Below are 6,111 nucleotides of genomic sequence, written 5' to 3'. Positions count from 1 at the left end.
GGGAGTAGTGAACGCGAGTGCATACAAGTGAAGGCGAGTGCATACAAGTAAAGGTGAGTGCATACAAGGGAAGGCGAGTGCACACAAGGGAAGGTGAGTGCATACAAGTGAAGGCAAGTGCATACAAGTAAAGGCGAGTGCATACAAGTAAAGATGAGTGCATACAAGTGAAGGTGAGTGCATACAAGTGAAGGCGAGTGCCTACAAGTAAAGGCGAGTGCATACAAGTGAAGGCGAGTGCATAAAAGTGAAGGCGAGTGCATACATGTGAAGGTGAGTGAATACAAGTGAAGGTGATTGCATACAAGTGAAGGTGAGTGAATGCAAGTAAAGGCGAGTGAATACAAGTGAAGGCGAGTGCATATACAAGTGAAGGTGAGTGCATACAAGTGAAGGTGAGTGCGTACAAGTGAAGGTGAGTAAATACAAGTGAATTTTGGTGCATACAAGTGAAGGCGAGTGCATGCAAGTGAAGTCGAGTGCATACAAGTGAAGGTGAGTAAATACTAGTGAAGGTGAGTGTGTACAAGTGAAGGTGAGTGCATACAAATGAAGGTGAGTGAATACAAGTAAAAGCGAGTGAATACAAGTGAAGGCGAGTGCATACACAAGTGAAGGTGAGTGCATACAAGTGAAGGTGAGTGCGTACAAGTGAAGGTGATTGCATACAAGTGAAGGTGAGTGCATGCAAGTAAAGGCGAGTGCATACAAGTGAAGGTGAGTACATGCAAGTGAAGGTGGGTGCATACAAGTGAGCGTGAGTGCGCACAAGTGAAGGTGAGTGAATACAAGTGAAGGTTGGTGCATACAAGTGAAGGCGAGTGCTTACAAGGGAAGTCGAGTGCATACAAGTGAAAGTGAGTGAATACTAGTGAAGGTGAGTGCGTACAAGTGAAGGCGAGTGCATACAAGTAAAGGCGAGTGCGTACAAGTGAAGGCGAGTGCATACAAGTGAAGGCGAGTGCATACAAGTGAAGGCGAATGCATACAAGTAAAGGTGAGTGCATACAAGTGAAGGCGAGTGCATACAAGTGAAGGCGAATGCATACAAGTAAAGGTGAGTGCATACAAGTGAAGGCGAGTGCATACAAGTAAAGGCGAGTGCGTACAAGTGAAGGTGAGTGCATACAAGTGGAGGTGAGTGAATACAAGTGAAGTTGAGTGCATACAAGTGAAGGTGAGTGCATAAAAGTGAAGGCGAGTTCATACAAGTGAAGGCGAGTGCATACAAGTGAAGGTGAATGAATACTAGTGAAGGTGAGTGCGTACAAGTGAAGGCGACTGCATACAAGTCAACGTGAGTGCGTACAAGTGAAGGTGAGTGAATACAAGTGAAGGTGAGTGCGTACAGGTGTAGGTGAGTGCATACAAGTGAAGGTGAGTGAATACAAGTGAACGTGAGTGCGTACAAGTGAACGTGAGTGCATACAAGTGAACGTGAGTGCGTACAAGTGAACGTGAGTGCATACAAGTGAAGGTGAGTGCGTACAAGTGAAGGCGCGCGTGTACAATTTAAAGTGAGTGAATACAAGTGAAGGTGAATGCGTACAAGTGAGGGTGAGTGCATACAAGCGAAGGCGAGTGAATACAAATGAAGGCGAGTGAATAGAAGTGAAGGTGAGTGAATACAAGTGAAGGTGAATGCGTACAAGTGAAGGTGAGTGCATACAAGTGAAGGCGAGTGAATAGAAATGAACGCGAGTGAATAGAAGTGAAGGTGACTGAATACAAGTGAAGGTGGGTGCGTACAAGTAAAGGTGAGTTAATACAAGTGAAGGTGAGTGCATACAAGTGAAGGCGAGTGAATAGAAATGAACGTGAGTGAATAGAAGTGAAGGTGAGTGAATACAAGTGAAGGTGGGTGCGTACAAGTGAAGGTGAGTGAATAGAAGTGAAGGTGAGTGCATACAAGTGAAGGTGAGTGAATACAAGTGAAAATGAGTGCTTACAAGTGAAGTTGAGTGCATACACGTGAAGGTGAATGCGTACAAGTGAAGGTGAATGCATTAAGGTGAATGTCAGGGAATACAAGAATCATTTTCAACTTGCCCAAGGACATGTCGACAAATGACGTGCTCAAATATGATCGGTGGTCTACCTTTTCCCTGTATTATAAGCTCGACATCCTAAGACTATTTTATAAGGCAAACAACGACAGCCTGCCCGAGCCCCTGATGAAATCGATACTTGAAAACTCCAGCCACGGCTATTCGCTCCGAGGGAAAGTACTTTCTTCTATACCACGATTTAACTCGCGATTTATGAAAGACTCACTTAGATATAAAGGATCTGTCCTTTGGAACATAGTTTTATACCACGAACAACATAAAAGTTTTTCAAGCTTTTTCGACCTTAGAAAGCAGGTTGTAAATAGAGCCTATTTTAAAGATTTCAACTTCAACGCCCTGTCGGCTTCGACAACCCGCCACAGACATAGTGACTTTATATACAATCAGTTTTAGTTAGTTTGTTGTAATCATATAGTAGATTAACTTAGTAATAGTTCTAGTTAGCAATTAATTAAATAATTAATTTTATTGTAAATCTAGGAATTGTAATCTAAACATTTCAATCGTAATTTTAAATTTTTAGCAAAGTTAAATTTAAATACACGACCTCACAAGCTTTCAGCTTTAATTATTATCGTGTTTAAATAAAGTTTATCTATCTGTCTATCTACAAATGTATGGAAGTATGAGTTGATCTTTTTGCCATATTAGGATATACCATACATGGTATAAACATTAAGTGCTCTACATGCATGCTAGCGTGAAGTTCTTGCCGGAAGATCGATCCAATAAAATTGACGACAGTTTTTTACGCGTCTGTGCTCTTATTGATGATAAATTGCGTCATAACCTTGTGGAAGTGGCTGTGGAACCACGGGATTCGAACCCATGACCTGTGCGACCAACTGAGCTATAAAGCCAACTGGGAGCTGGTCAACCATATCTTCATTCCACGAGCGCGTTGGACATGAGTTGGCTTTAATCATCTCATATCCAACAAGCGCGAGTGGAATAATTGTTTTAAAACGCACCCAAAATGTAGAAAACTGTAATAAAATAATCAATTAATGTTGTAGTTAGGGTAACCCGAAAACACTGACCCCCGGTCCGCGGACCCCCACTACGGACCGGGTCCGCGGACCACCTATGGACCGGCCCACGGACTACCCCTACGGACCCCTCTACGGACCACCCCCCAAAATATAATAAAAATGATAAATAGATATTTCAGTTGCGGGTTGTCCAATAGATTACTCGTGACGGCGAAATTTCGAACGTTACATTGTGCAAATGGGCAGACCTGGATTCAGGCTCGGGTGCAATTTATATAATTACACATTGTCATTTCCTTTGCAGTGGCCATAAAGTATACGTAAGACGCGTACGGGGAAGCCTCCGGGAAGCCTCGAAATTTGTGTTCTTTCCCCTCTGCCATTTTGTTCAGCCCATCCTCCCGTGGGCTCGTGAACTCGTTCCACGCTTCACAATTTACTCAGCGGAATAACAGATACAAACAAGAATAAACGGCCTAAAAATATATCTTCCATAGCCAGATTGAGCCATGAATGGAAGGTAAGAACTTTCCTTCTTACCATCGGCATCTCCTTACGCTGAAAACGGCTTTTAGGTAATTTTTTTTGGGGGGGGGGGGGGAGGAGGGGTGGGGTGTTAAAAACCCAAGTCTGTTACATTTGCACAGTGTAACACTCGAAAAATCACCGACACGAGTTTTAATCTACTAGACAACCCATAAGTGAAATCTTTGTTTATTTTTACACTATTTTAGGGTGGTCCGTAGAGGGGGTCTGTAGGGGTAGTCCATGGACCGGTCCGTAGGGTAGTCCGCGGACCCGGTCCGTTGTGGGGGTCCGCGGACCGGGGATCAGTGTTTTCGGGTTACCCTTGTAATTACTTCTGAACAAAGTAAATTGAACCTAGAATTCTCATGTTTACTACTAGATTAAAAGAGGCTAAAACCCACGTAAGTTAATCGGTATTGCATTTAGTTTTGGAAAAGACCGGCCTTTATCGGTAATGTCGTACTTTTTAATAGCATAAATTATATACTGTAGAATTCCGAAAATAACGGCTCCCCAAAAGTAACGTGGCATTGACGTGGCATTACCTTCCTATTGAACCCCGAAAGTAACATCCCGCCCGAATGTCACTAGTGCCGGCTCTTTAATTGAAGAAGTCACTGAAAAAGAGCAACTCTCTAATGGCAAGCGCAGTAAATGTGGGTGGAACAGTCTGACTGTAGGATGGAATAATTTGATGAGTTATTTGTGATTTTATTACGAACTTAACTGAATGTTTCTTAAACTATGATTTTATAGCCTGTATTTATCTAGCAACAGAGTCAAATGCAGTGTAATTAGCCGTGCACTGCGTTACAATTTTACCGTCGCCTAATTACAGTACCAACAGTTGGAGCACTATTTGTTTATACAGTCTGCTTTGTTTATGTGGGTAGTTAGTAACATACATGAACGGAACTTTTAGTTTCACGAGAAGCGTCTGCTTGGTATGAAACGATTGTGAACTACCGTACAAACGTTTTTTAACCATCCGAAAGTAACAGCTACCGGAAAGTAACGGCTTTCCGAAAGTAGCAGCCCCTTTTGCCTGCTAAATCCAAAAGTAACGGTGGCCATCACTTTCGGAATTCTACTGCACCTCACAAGTGAACAGTGCTTTCCGCGCAGTCTGATTGGCTGGCTCAGAGATGAATAGCAAGTACTATTCACCTCTGAGCAAACGGCTGGAGAAAAACAAAATGGCTTCCCGTTTCGCTTCGGTTACCGAGGAGCAGGTTCTATCGATAAACCGAAACGAGATCTTTACCGAACCACGAAGCGGTGAGATACTGAGGTGAATGTAATTGTTTGAGTACATACCACACAAGTTGAATAATGGCTTCCGGTCGTTTAGCCCCCTAGTCGATTAGCCCCTAGCCGGTTAGCCCCCAACCAGAAGTCGATTAGCCCTAGAACGCTTAACCCTTTGAATACCAAACATTAGCCAAAAAATGCCGTTTTTAACCGTTTAGTCAGGTTTTTTAGCTGCCATGACGCTAAATTAGACTAAGTTTGCTAAGAAAGCTTTGTTTTACTAAAAGGAGAGATTTTTCGAGGATTAGGTACAAAATTGAGCAAAACTTCAATTACGGGCATGCGCATAAGCCAAAATTTGGACTTTTTTTTTTTTTTTTTGCCATTAACCGTTCTCAATTTTGTTTGTTGGCCCTTTCCTTTCTGTTTTTCTCGGCCCTGTTACACTGGCTACCTTTTGCGTTGTATGCTCTTTCTGGCTGCCGTGAAAAGTTGGATGTTAATCACGGGCGAAGCCTAGAAATGGACCTTGATCAATCATAGGCGTAGTGGACCATTTTACCACCGTTTTTGCACTAAAACTGATAACCTTGTTTTTCGATTTGCGACGTCGGAATGTCGTCGATATCTAAACCTGACCATTGTGCGGAAAGGCCTAGCCTAGTACTACTATCTGCTTATCAAGAATATCTGATGACATTTAACCGTCAGATTTTTCCAGATGCAAGATCAGAAAGACTCACAAAGTATACGAGGATGTTCAGTTGTAAAAAGGACAAGACCGAAAGGCAATGCATGAAATAAATAAATCTTTTATATGAGAAAATTAATTCACATTGTGATTGGCTGTGAGGAGACAAATTTTACATAAATTTTTCATTTGTACTACAGTGTTGATTATGCATGCACGTTTGTAACTTTCGTTTTTGAACATTTTTACATGCTTTTTAACTTCTATTAATAAATTTTGACAATTTTCAAATTCTGACTAGCAGGGTAACTAATTTATTGCTCTCACATTCATACGTTATAGCAAGCAAAAAATAAAATCGTGATGCGACCGCTAATTTCGGCTGGTCGTGGAACTTAAACCGGGTTTACGGTTACCATGGAAATTAATTGATGAACAATAGATTTTTTAACCGGGTTAGGTTAATTTTAAACCACCTTTTTCCGTGCTTTAACCCAGGTTAGTGGTCTCTTATCAGGAGTCTGATCAGCGCTGCACGGAAGCGAGTGTTTCTTTTTGCCATAAATGGCGACAGAATATG

This window comes from Orbicella franksi, chromosome 3 (genome assembly GCF_964199315.1).
Source record: "Orbicella franksi chromosome 3, jaOrbFran1.1, whole genome shotgun sequence".
Classification (NCBI taxonomy): Eukaryota; Metazoa; Cnidaria; class Anthozoa; order Scleractinia; family Merulinidae; genus Orbicella; species Orbicella franksi.
This window is presented reverse-complemented; position numbering follows the sequence as displayed.